Source organism: Rutidosis leptorrhynchoides, chromosome 3 (genome assembly GCF_046630445.1).
Source record: "Rutidosis leptorrhynchoides isolate AG116_Rl617_1_P2 chromosome 3, CSIRO_AGI_Rlap_v1, whole genome shotgun sequence".
Lineage (NCBI taxonomy): Eukaryota > Viridiplantae > Streptophyta > Magnoliopsida > Asterales > Asteraceae > Rutidosis > Rutidosis leptorrhynchoides.
Genome location: NC_092335.1, coordinates 534,223,666 through 534,237,859, shown reverse-complemented (window position 1 = coordinate 534,237,859; position 14,194 = coordinate 534,223,666). Strand labels below are relative to the sequence as shown.

The following is a 14,194-nucleotide window of genomic DNA, read 5'->3' as shown; positions in this document are numbered from 1 at the left end:
GACAAAAGACAGATTTGACGAATTGAAGACGCAAACGACCAAAAAGCTCAAAAGTACAAAGTACAATCAAAGTGGTTCCAATTATTGATGAGAAACGTCTCAAAATTACAAGAGTACAAGAAGTGAAACGCAAAATACAAGATATTAAATTGTACGCAAGGACGTTCGAAAATCCGGAACCGGGACCAAAGTCAACTCTCAACGCTCGACGCAACGGACTAAAAATTACAAGACAACTATGCATATAAATATAATATAATATTTAAATAATTCTTATAATTATTTATATATTATATTTATTTATTAAAACGTCGACAAACAAGAAAACAAAGAATTGTGAGCTGTTACCTACCACCATGCGATCGCATGGCCTGTAGGCATATTTTCCATGCGATCACATGGAGGCCTTTTTCTGGCCACATGCCTATAAAAGACAGGCTTTGCACGAACCTAAAACATATCTTTTTCTTCTTTCTCTCATACGTAAGATATATATATATATATATATATATATATATATATATATATATATATATTTTAATTTTAATTTCTAATAATAAGGGTATGTTAGCGAATGTTGTAAGGGTGTAAGTCGAAATTCTGTCCGTGTAACGCTACGCTATTTTTAATCACTATAAGTTATGGTTATTGTTATTTTTAAATTAATGTCTCGTAGCTAAGTTATTATTATGCTTATTTAAGACGAATTAATCATGATGTTGGGCTAAAATATTTAAAATTGGGTAATTGGGCTTTTGTAACACCTTAGGCAAATCCCACATCGCCCATGGACATGAGTGATCATGGGATTATAAGGTAATACTCACGCTTAAATGACACAACGCGTTTTGGGACCACGGGCAGAGAAGATGTGTTAGTACGCTACAGTTAAGCGTGCTCGGGCGAGAGCACTACCAGGATGGGTGACCTCCTGGGAAAGTGTTCCTCGTGTGTGGTCGCCAAGAAAAAGCCGTGCGCCTGCGGGCAAAGCGGACAATATTGTGGTCATGTTAAGCTGGGGTGTTACAGAATGGTATCAGAGCCACTCATGTGCCGTTGGGGGTGGGGGGGCAAACCTCATCGAGGACGATGAGTCCCTGAGGGGGGTGAATGTAACACCTTAGGCAAATCCCACATCGCCCATGGACATGAGTGATCATGGGATTATAAGGTAATACTCACGCTTAAATGACACAACGCGTTTTGGGACCACGGGCAGAGAAGATGTGTGAGTACGCTGCAGTTAAGCGTGCTCGGGCGAGAGCACTACCAGGATGGGTGACCTCCTGGGAAAGTGTTCCTCGTGTGTGGTCGCCAAGAAAAAGCCGTGCGCCTGCGGGCAAAGCGGACAATATTGTGGTCATGTTAAGCTGGGGTGTTACAGCTTTGTACCATAATTGGGGTTTGGACAAAAGAACGACACTTGTGGAAATTAGACTATGGGCTATTAATGGGCTTTATATTTGTTTAACTAAATGATAGTTTGTTAATTTAATGTAAAGATTTACAATTGGACGTACCTATAAATAACCATATACACTCGATCGGACACGATGGGCGGGATATTTATATGTACGAATAATCGTTCATTTAACCGGACACGGGAATGGATTAATAGTTAATAGACTTATTAAAATAGGGGTGAAATTATGTTCAATGACACTTGGCATAATTGTTAACAAAGTATTAAAACCTTGAGTTACACGCAGTCGATATCCTGGTGTAATTATTAAACAAAGTATTAAAACCTTGTTACAGTTTAAGTCCCCAATTAGTTGGAATATTTGACTTCGGATATAAGGATAATTTGACGAGGACACTCGCACTTTAAATTTATGACCGATGGACTGTTATGGACAAAAACCAGACGGACATATTAAATAATCCAGGACAAAGGACAATTAACCCATGGGAATAAACTAAAAATCAACACGTCAAACATCATGATTATGGAAGTTTAAATAAGCATAATTCTTTTATTTCATATTTAATTGCACTTTTATTTATTATCATTGTATTTAATTGCACTTTTAATTATCGCAATTTTATTTTATCGCACTTTTATTTATCGCAATTTCATTATCGTTATTTACTTTACGTTTTAAATTAAGTTGTATTTATTTTTAATATTTTACATTAGGTTTTAACTGCGACTAAAGTTTTAAAATCGACAAACCGGTCATTAAACGGTAAAAACCCCCTTTTATAATAATAATATTACTTATATATATATATATTTGTATTTTTTATATATTTAAAACTAATATAGCGTTAAGCTTGTTTAATTTTCCCTGTGGAACGAACCGGACTTACTAAAAACTACACTACTGTACGATTAGGTACACTGCCTATAAGTGCTGTAGCAAGGTTTAGGTATATCCATTCTATAAATAAATAAATATCTTGTGTAAAATTGTATCGTATTTAATAGTATTTCATTGTAAAAATAATACTATTTCCTAGTACCCCTCGCACACATCAAGTATTTTTGGCGCCGCTGCCGGGGACATTTTTGCTTAAACGCCGGAAGCGCAACGCTATATATAAATAAAAAAAGATTTTTATTAATTTTTAGTTTACTTTTATAAAAATACGCTTTTGTAAAAATACGTTTTAAATATACAAAAATATAAAAAGAAAACAAAATTTAAGTATTTTTTTTTTTGGAGTTTGTTAAATATATAAGTTCTATAAAGTTTCTTTATTTTTATTTTGTAAAAATATAAGTTTTATTTACTTAATATAAATATTTTATAAATTTTAAAACAGAAAATTAAAACAGAAAAAAAATAATAAAAACACTCGAGGCCCGTACTGTAGCAGCCCACTCTCTGGCCCAAAACCCTAGCTCATGCGATCGCATGAGCCCGAAGGCAAAACTTCATGCGATCGCATGAAGCAGTCTGACACGCCACAGTTTTACCCTAATTCAGCAATCATTACGTAATTATTATTATTATTATTATTAATTAAACCCTAATTAGGTTTTATATTTAATATTATTAAGTTTTAGTTTTTGAAACAACCCAACCCGTACTCCGTACGCTATAAAATTTTTTATTTTTTTTTTATAATATACACATTTATGCGCCAATTAAATATGTAGACCAACTCACAAGTTTCATTAAACCGTACAACCATTACCAATGTTTACAAAAGGCACAATGGCCGTTAATTAAGTTAATACAAGTTTGACCGAATACAATGGTAGTTTATTAACCAAACGACCCGACGAGCATGGTTTGGGACTAAACTACCCAAAAGGTGGCCAACTTCCAAAAGCTCCTACAAGCACATCATCAAGGGCATCTAGTGCCCGACAATCCCCTTCCCTTTATCCTCACCTGCAACTAAAAGATAAACAACGAGAGGGGTAAGCTAACGCTTAGTGAATGCAATAATTATACATGATCATATATAACCTACTTACTTGCATACACTTACACAATACCACATACGAGCTAGCAATTCAACAAACATGCAATCCATCATGCATAAACTACTACCCACGTTCCACATTACGCTAGCAACAATAATAGCATATAGTTCACAATATAATATGCTAAGTACAATTCGCACAACCATGGTTAACCAAGTATACAAGAGAACGGTACATGTAAGTCCGTTGGAGTTCATAACATCCACTAGTGTTACTTATACACCGCGTAATCACTAGTCCCCCAGGTGATGTCTTAAACACCGCGACTAACTCACCCTTACAACAATGTGGCGTCTTAAACACCGCGACGAATCCACACTTCATTCAATACAATGAGTGGTGTCCTGAACACCGCGACACTTCCACTCTCACGACATTGTGGTGTCTTAAACACCGCGACAATCCCATAAGTCAATTACACAAGGAGTAGTGTCTTAAGCACCGCGACAATACTACTCGTTACCTAGAATGTGGTGTCTTGAACACCGCGACACTTCCACATTCATACCACACAAATAAATACATTATATACGTTCACGCATAATTATTCCACTCACCTTGACGCAAGGATGATGAATAATCGCTTCCAAACTTCAAAGCCAAGTACCTAATACATTAAGTACCAATTCAATACATAAACTAGTGGAATTAACCACATTACATTTACTTGGGCATTTAATGACTCAATTTCGCATTAAATGACCCAACCACACCACAACCGCCCTCTTAATGGCCAAGACTCGACTTTAATTACCAACATTAGTGCATTAAAGTCTACTAGCCTCAATTGACATCCACCTAGGGTAATTTACACCCATTTTACCCAAACTAGGTCAACTAGTACATTCTTGACCCAAATGACATCTCTTTCAATTCTAACAAGTGTTTAATGCTTACAATACCATTAACACTTTCAAACTCACAATTACAAGACCAAAACCCTAGATTATGGCCATTAGGGTTTCATTACAACAACCTAACCCAAATTCACCCATTTTACTCCCAAATGGGTCATACAAGCTTCTATTAACCAAAACCCTAGCCATAATCAATTAAAACTCGAAACTTAGAGTTAGAACTTACCGAGACTATCACCACGTAGCTAGAGTCACAAGGAACAACTTTAATACTTGCTCCAAAGATCAACCCTAAATCCTTCCTCTCTCAATCTCACTTTGAATCCAAATGGGTGTTAGAGTTTTGGGAGAGAAATTGAAAGAAAATGAAAAAGGAAAATGAAATAAATGAACTAGTGGACCAGATTTAATGCACCCATCTGATCTATACGTCCATTTACCATTTTGCCCCTCAAAATCTCTTAATTTAACCTAAAACCGGAACCTGGCCAGCAGGCCTGCCGCGGCGCGGCACTAAACGTCGCGGCGCGACGAAACACATGAAAAACAGCACCCTTTAATCCAAGTTCTGATCAAATCTTTGCTTGATGTGTCGCGTCGCGGAGCCCTGTATCGCGGCGCGACAATTGCCTGGAACTGGTGCCCTCGACTAGCTAATCAATTTTCCAAGGTTTCCATAACTAATAACCCAAACACTCACTTTAATACACATACTAACCCCAACCTTGAGTCTCACACGACTCAATGCCATCGTGACACGTAGGTAAACACGTTCGCGCATGCATTCAACATTTATAATATACACATTCTCAAGTAACTAACATGTTAGCTAACTTAGCCACATAACGAGCAAGTTATAGACGTATAATTGATTAGGTGTGTACCTTTAAGCGTGTACGAAAAAGCGGGGTGTTACAACTCTCCCCCACTTAGATCGGAACGCGTCCTCGCGATCCAAGCCGCATGACAAGCCGGAAGATAAGCCAAAACAAACTCTTCGGATTCCCATGTAAACTCGGAACCCTTTCGATGTCGCCATTGCACTTTGAAGGTTCTAACTTCCTTGTTCCGCAACATCTTAACCTTTTCATCAAGGATTGCAACCGGTTCTTCCGCATACTCTAACTTGTTATTCAAAGTAATCTCATCCAATGGCACCCAAGTCGAGTCATCCACAAGACACTTGCGAAGATGGGAAACATGGAACGTATTATGAATTCCCGCAAGTTCTTCGGGTAACTCTAATCGATAAGCAACCTCACCAACACGTGCCAATACCTTGAAAGGACCAATAAACCGAGGAGCTAACTTTCCTCGCTTCCTAAACCGAATCACACCCTTCCATGGAGAAACCTTAAGCATCACCATATCACCTTCTTGAAACTCAATCGTTCTTCTACCTTTATCGGCATAAGACTTTTGTCTATCTTGCGCCGCTTTAAGTCGAGCCCGAATCATTTCAATTTTACTATTCGTCTCCAAAACCAAATCGGAACTTCCGATTTCTCGTTGACCCACTTCTCCCCAACAAATGGGAGTTCGACATCTACGCCCATAGAGCATCTCGTATGGTGGCATCCCAATACTAGTGTGGCAACTATTATTGTATGAGAATTCCACCAAGGGTAAGTGCTCATCCCAACTTCCACCAAAATCAATAATACACGCCCTTAACATATCCTCTAGGGTTTGGTTAGTACGCTCGGTTTGACCGTCCGTTTGAGGATGATACGCCGTGCTCATTTTCAATTGAGTACCCATATCTTCATGAAACTTGTTCCAAAACCGAGATGTAAAGCGAGTATCTCGATCCGAAACAATAGATACCGGAACCCCATGTCTTGATATCACCTCCTTTATAAACAACTTAGCTAAAGTCTCCGATGATATCGTTTCCCGAATGGGAAGAAACAAGGCACTCTTCGTCAATCTATCAACAATCACCCAAATCGTATCGTATTGGGTTCGCGCCGTCTTCGGTAACTTGGTAATAAAGTCCATGGTAATGTGCTCCCATTTCCATTTCAGGACTTCCAATGGTTGTAACTTACCGTAAGGCTTTTGGTGTTCGGCTTTGACTTGCAAGCACGTGACGCATTGTTCAACATACTTAACCACATCACGTTTCATGCCGGGCCACCAATAATCTTTCTTCAAATCATAGTACATTTTCGTTGCACCCGGATGAATGGAATACTTGGACTTATGTGCTTCATCAAGTAGCATTCGCCGGTAATCCCCCATCTTGGGTACCCACACCCTTCCTTGAAAGGACAACAAGCCACGCGAGCCCATTGTAATGAACTCCGATTGGCCAACGATTCGTTCCGTGTGCTTATTGTGAACATAAGCCTCTATTTGATCTTCACCCATCTTTTCAAGAAAGTCATTAGTGATAATCAAACGTAACGATCCCACCTTTATCGCCGGATGTGTACTCTTTCGACTCAAGGCGTCCGCAACAACGTTCGCCTTACCCGGATGATAAAGTATCACGCAATCATAATCTTTCACTACATCCATCCACCTACGTTGACGATAATTCAAATCTCGTTGAGTAAAGAGATGTTTCAAATTCTTGTGATCCGAATATATCGTACACTTGACACCATACAAGTAATGGCGCCAAATTTTCAACGCATGCACAACCGCCGCCATCTCTAAATCATGAGTCGGGTACCTCGTCTCGTGTTCTTTTAATTGTCGAGAGGCATAAGCGATGACTTTACCTCTTTGCATCAGAACACACCCGAGTCCATTCAACGAAGCATCACAATAAACCACCATGTCTTCAATCCCTTCCGGTAACACCAACACCGGAGCTTGACATAACTTCTCTTTCAACAATTGAAAGGCGACTTCTTGTTCATTTTCCCAATTAAATTTAACATTCTTCCTCGTCAACTTCGTCAAAGGAGAAGCAATCTTAGAAAAGTCTTGAATAAACCGACGATAATAACCGGCCAATCCGAGAAAACTTCGGATTTCCGTAGGCGTAGTCGGTCGACTCCAACTTTTCACCGTTTCGATCTTCCCCGGGTCTACCATAATACCTTCTTGATTCACAATATGACCAAGGAATTGAACTTCCCTTAGCCAAAATTCACATTTGGAGAACTTAGCATACAATTTCTCCCTTCGCAACGTCTTCAACACTTCACGTAAATGGTGTTCATGTTCCTTCATACTCTTGGAATAAACGAGTATGTCATCAATGAACACGATTACCGACTTGTCCAACATAGGTTGGCACACTCGGTTCATTAAATCCATGAATGCCGCCGGTGCATTCGTGAGACCAAAAGGCATAACCACAAACTCATAATGCCCGTAACGCGTCCGAAAGGCCGTTTTCTCGATGTCTTCCTCACGGACCCGCACTTGATGATAGCCGGACCGTAAATCGATCTTAGAAAAATACGTAGCACCTTGGAGTTGATCAAATAAATCGTCGATCCGAGGTAATGGATAACGATTCTTGATCATCACTTTATTCAACTCCCGATAGTCGGTGCACATTCGCATGCTTCCATCTTTCTTTTTCACAAACAAAACCGGAGCACCCCACGGCGAGGAGCTCGGTCGAATGAAACCCTTCTCAAGCAACTCTTGGGTTTGATTAAGCAATTCTTGCATCTCCGTCGACGCTAAACGATAAGGGGTTTTAGCAATGGGAGTAGCTCCCGGAACCAACTCGATGCGAAATTCGACTTGTCTTTCCTCCGGAACACCCGGTAATTCATCCGGAAAGACATCTTTAAATTCATTAACCACCGGAATCTTACGAATAGGTGGTGGCTCATCACGAGTATCAACTACGTGAGCAAGATAAAACAAGGCACCGCTCTTGAGAAAACATCGTGCCCTTGCATACGTGCATAATGGTACGAGTCTCCTCCGTCTATCGCCATGAATAATCAACTCTCCCCCACTTGGGGTCCTAACACGAATGAACTTATCATGGCATGCAATATCGGCTCTATAACGATCGAGCCAATCCATACCAACAACAATATCGAACTCACCCAAGGTCATCGGAATGAGGTCAATTTTAAAGGTTTCGGTACCAAACACAACATCACAATTCTTACAAACATCAACCACTAGCGCCGTCTTGCCATCCGCTATTTCGACTTCAACCGGACGACTCAACTTAACTAGCGGTTTATTTAACTTAGATACAAATCGAGGCGACACAAAAGACAAATTAGCACCGCTATCAAATAATATCTTGGCCGGTTTAGAGTTAACCAAGAAAGTACCTGAGACAACCTCGTTCGATCGCTTAGCTTCATCATTAGTCATCAAATAATTTTGACCCCGGCCCGTACCCGCCGCCTTCTCTAACCGCTTGACATGATCATTAACCAACTCGGGACACTCGGTCTTCTTGTGTCCTTCTTTCCCACAATTGTAACAAGTGAATTTTGTAGTAGAGGATGGTTTGGTGCAATCACGGGCCATATGTCCCCTTCGCCCACAATTATGACAAGAATAGGGGAAATCCCCCGAAGCACCTTTCTTCACACTCCCCACACTCTCGGAGCCTTTCTTAAACTTCTTGCTAGAAAAATTAGATTGACTAGTAGCTTCAAACTTTTTCTTGCCCAAGGTAAGGCTATTCTTCCTCATCACAAGCGCCTCGAAGCCCTTGGCCATGTTAAACAATTCATCAAAGCTTTTCACCACATTCACACTTATCTTCTCTTGATAACTATCATTCAAGATCCGATAAAAATCTTCCTTTAACATCTTATCATTCCCGACATACTCCGGGAAAAATTGAGTCTTAGACAAAAACACGGATTTGAGAGTGTTCAAATCCATTGACCCTTGCCTCAAAGAACGTAGCTCGTCCTTAAGCCTAGTGAGATCGGCCGAAGTTCGGTATTCTTCGAAAAATTCTTCCTTAAACTCATCCCAAGAAAAGTCCATGCATTGTTCTTCGCCATAGACTTGAATCTTTGCATCCCACCATAGCTTGGCATCACCTCTTAGCATGCTACAACCATACCTTGCCTTTTTATCGTTAGGGCACTCACATGTACGAAAAGCCCCCTCCATATCGGAGATAAACCGGGCACTCTTAAGTGGGTCCCTATCGCCTTCAAAAGTAGGAGGTTGAGCATCCTTAAAGTTCTTGAAGAAAAAGTCTCGTCTCCCCACATTTTCTTCTTGGAGAGCAATCTTAATTTGTTCCTTAACCATAGTGACGACGTGCTCGTCAATCGTGTCTAGAAACATCTTCTTAACATCTTCGCGAAACTCCGCCTTTTGGCGTTGAAAGATGGCCTCAACCTTGGCCATGAACTCGGGGTCCTCGCTCGTGCCCCCATTATCGGTGTCGTGTCCGTTTCTCATCTTCATTCTATAAAACGGAAAAGATTAAACGACGAACCCAGAGACATGACACATATATATATATACACCATACCACCCCATCTCGCTCGACAATCGTCGTACATCGCTTGTTTGACACGATTTGCACCCGTAGTAAGGGTAGCTAGTCATTACTACGCGAGCACGTCGCATTAACTTGCTAGTACAACGTCTGTCTCGCTCGATGATTCCATCTACAACACAAATCAATTAGTACATGGTTAGTTCATATAAACCTACGCACTACAATTCCCGATTCGACCCGAAGTCGTACAAGTCCCGCCTAAAAGCGCATACACATAAAAGTCTAAGTCTAGGCACCTATCTCAAGTCGCCTAAATCCCTTAGACCATGCTCTGATACCACTTGAAACAACCCAACCCGTACTCCGTACGCTATAAATTTTTTTTATTTTATAATATACACATTTATGCGCCAATTAAATATGTAGACCAACTCACAATTTTCATTAAACCGTACAACCATTACCAATGTTTACAAAAGGCACAATGGCCGTTAATTAAGTTAATACAAGTTTGACCGAATACAATGGTAGTTTATTAACCAAACGACCCGACGAGCATGGTTTGGGACTAAACTACCCAAAAGGTGGCCAACTTCCAAAAGCTCCTACAAGCACATCATCAAGGGCATCTAGTGCCCGACAATCCCCTTCCCTTTATCCTCACCTGCAACTAAAAGATAAACAACGAGAGGGGTAAGCTAACGCTTAGTGAATGCAATAATTATACATGATCATATATAACCTACTTACTTGCATACACTTACACAATACCACATACGAGCTAGCAATTCAACAAACATGCAATCCATCATGCATAAACTACTACCCACGTTCCACATTACGCTAGCAACAATAATAGCATATAGTTCACAATATAATATGCTAAGTACAATTCGCACAACCATGGTTAACCAAGTATACAAGAGAACGGTACATGTAAGTCCGTTGGAGTTCATAACATCCACTAGTGTTACTTATACACCGCGTAATCACTAGTCCCCCGGGTGATGTCTTAAACACCGCGACTAACTCACCCTTACAACAATGTGGCGTCTTAAACACCGCGACGAATCCACACTTCATTCAATACAATGAGTGGTGTCCTGAACACCGCGACACTTCCACTCTCACGACATTGTGGTGTCTTAAACACCGCGACAATCCCACAAGTCAATTACACAAGGAGTAGTGTCTTAAGCACCGCGACAATACTACTCGTTACCTAGAATGTGGTGTCTTGAACACCGCGACACTTCCACATTCATACCACACAAATAAATACATTATATACGTTCACGCATAATTATTCCACTCACCTTGACGCAAGGATGATGAATAATCGCTTCCAAACTTCAAAGCCAAGTACCTAATACATTAAGTACCAATTCAATACATAAACTAGTGGAATTAACCACATTACATTTACTTGGGCATTTAATGACTCAATTTCGCATTAAATGACCCAACCACACCACAACCGCCCTCTTAATGGCCAAGACTCGACTTTAATTACCAACATTAGTGCATTAAAGTCTACTAGCCTCAATTGACATCCACCTAGGGTAATTTACACCCATTTTACCCAAACTAGGTCAACTAGTACATTCTTGACCCAAATGACATCTCTTTCAATTCTAACAAGTGTTTAATGCTTACAATACCATTAACACTTTCAAACTCACAATTACAAGACCAAAACCCTAGATTATGGCCATTAGGGTTTCATTACAACAACCTAACCCAAATTCACCCATTTTACTCCCAAATGGGTCATACAAGCTTCTATTAACCAAAACCCTAGCCATAATCAATTAAAACTCGAAACTTAGAGTTAGAACTTACCGAGACTATCACCACGTAGCTAGAGTCACAAGGAACAACTTTAATACTTGCTCCAAAGATCAACCCTAAATCCTTCCTCTCTCAATCTCACTTTGAATCCAAATGGGTGTTAGAGTTTTGGGAGAGAAATTGAAAGAAAATGAAAAAGGAAAATGAAATAAATGAACTAGTGGACCAGATTTAATGCACCCATCTGATCTATACGTCCATTTACCATTTTGCCCCTCAAAATCTCTTAATTTAACCTAAAACTGGAACCTGGCCAGCAGGCCTGCCGCGGCGCGGCACTAAACGTCGCGGCGCGACGAAACACATGAAAAACAGCACCCTTTAATCCAAGTTCTGATCAAATCTTTGCTTGATGTGTCGCGTCGCGGAGCCCTGTATCGCGGCGCGACAATTGCCTGGAACTGGTGCCCTCGACTAGCTAATCAATTTTCCAAGGTTTCCATAACTAATAACCCAAACGCTCACTTTAATACACATACTAACCCCAACCTTGAGTCTCACACGACTCAATGCCATCGTGACACGTAGGTAAACACGTTCGCGCATGCATTCAACATTTATAATATACACATTCTCAAGTAACTAACATGTTAGCTAACTTAGCCACATAACGAGCAAGTTATAGACGTATAATTGATTAGGTGTGTACCTTTAAGCGTGTACGGAAAAGCGGGGTGTTACAGTTTTATTATTTAATTTGTATAACTTAGTTTAATTAATATATTTAAATTAATAGTTCTATAAAATAAATAATATAAAAATAATATTTTTATAAATATTGTACTTTTTACAACTTTAAGTATCTTTTAATATTTTGTTTCTTTTTATTCATTTTAGCGTAATATTTGTATTTTTCGCTTGTATTTAGTTTTAAGACATAGTTTTTGCCATAGTTATTTTTATTTCTAGATTTTTAAGCTTTGCCGTAAAATCCCTTAAGTGCTTTTTCTTTAGACTAAGATTTAGGTGCTTTAGAATTTTGCGACGCCTTTTTAAGTTTTAGTATTTTTTTTAAGTAATTGCCATTTGGGATATAGTATTCTTTTTAAGCTTTAATATTTTTAGACGCAACTTTTAATTCTTAGTTTTTAGTTCCTTTTTAAGTTTCGACGCGCTACTTTCTTAATTTTTATTTTTCGACGCCTTTTTATTTTTCGACGTTTTCGACGCACTCTTTTTCTTTCTTGTTTCTCGCCGATCTAGTTTTTAGGACTTAGATTTTTTCTATTTCTTATCTAAAATTTCTTTAAATTTAAACGAAAAATTATTTTAAGTGGTTAAATTGATAGACATCAAAATTTTCTGGTTCGTAGTAATAGTTGGATTTGTACGTGGACCGGGTTATTGGAGCCAAACAGTACTCAATTATATTGAGACCAAACGAATCCTGCCCCTCTGCTGCATCTTTTGGCTATTCGAAACGTAGGCAAAATCAGAAAAGTCTATTAATTTGATAACTTATATAATTTTTCTTATTTTATAACTAATAGGATATTCAGTGAATGCACCGAGCAAAACGTTCACCACTTTTTGTACGTTCACCACCTGTAACCAGATCAAGACATCTAGCAAATATTGTCGTCATTGATTTTTCTTTAGAATCGTCATCCAGTCGACCAAGTACTCCAATTCAAATTTCCGATAATCCATTTTTTGAATCCGACCTCACAATTGAGAATCCGGAGAATATTCAGGGACAATTCATAGATCCTGAACCACTAATCTTTCCTCCGGAACCACCAATCATTGAAACAGAGATTGTAAAGGAACCAACCATTAAATCAGAATCCTTTAGTGATTCAGATTCAACAAATTCAATTATGGAGAATCTGGAACCTCTAAGTATGGAAGACCGAATGAGAGCTAAACGCACTGGCCAAGGTCACGCAATTACTCAACCAGACATTAATGCGCCAGATTATGAAATCAAAGGATAAATTCTACACATGGTAACTAATCAATGCCAATTTAGTGGTGCGCCGAAGGAAGATCCAAATGAACATCTTCGTACATTTAATAGGATCTGTACTTTATTTAAAATTCGAGAAGTGGAGGATGAACAGATATATCTCATGTTATTTCCCTGGACTTTAAAGGGAGAAGTTAAAGATTGGTTAGAATCGTTACCTGAAGGGGCAATTGATACATGGGATGTTTTAGTTGAAAATTTTCTTAAACAATTCTTTCTGGCATCTAAAGCCGTAAGACTTCAAGGAGAAATTGTTACGTTCACACAAAAGCCAAATGAAACTCTATATGAAGCATGGATAAGTTTTGGAAAGTTATTAAGAGGATGTCCGCAACATGGTTTAGACACTTGTCAAATAGTACAAATATTCTACCAAGGATGCGACATCACAACAAGAAAAGACATCGATATAGCAGCTGGTGGTTCCATTATGAAGAAAATCGCAACTGATGCTTACAAAATTATTGATAACACTGCATCCCACTCACATGAGTGGCGCCAAGAAAAAGATATCGTTAGATCATCTAAAGCAGCTTGAGCCGATTCTAGCCATGACTTAGATTCCATTTCCGCAAAGATAGATGCTGTCGAGAGACGAATGGAAAAGATGACTAAAGATATCCACTCAATACGAATTAGTTGTGAGCAGTGTGGAGGATCACATTTGACAAAAG

The 14,194-nt window shown here is 39.2% G+C and overlaps 1 non-coding gene across 1 annotated transcript; it reads right to left on the bottom strand.

The window, feature by feature from the left end:
* Window positions 1–13,755: 13,755 nt before the first annotated feature.
* On the bottom strand, window positions 13,756–13,862 carry LOC139903154 (small nucleolar RNA R71). The gene has a single exon (XR_011777996.1). It is a non-coding gene; the product is annotated as a small nucleolar RNA R71 (small nucleolar RNA).
* Between the last annotated feature and the right edge of the window lie 332 nt (window positions 13,863–14,194).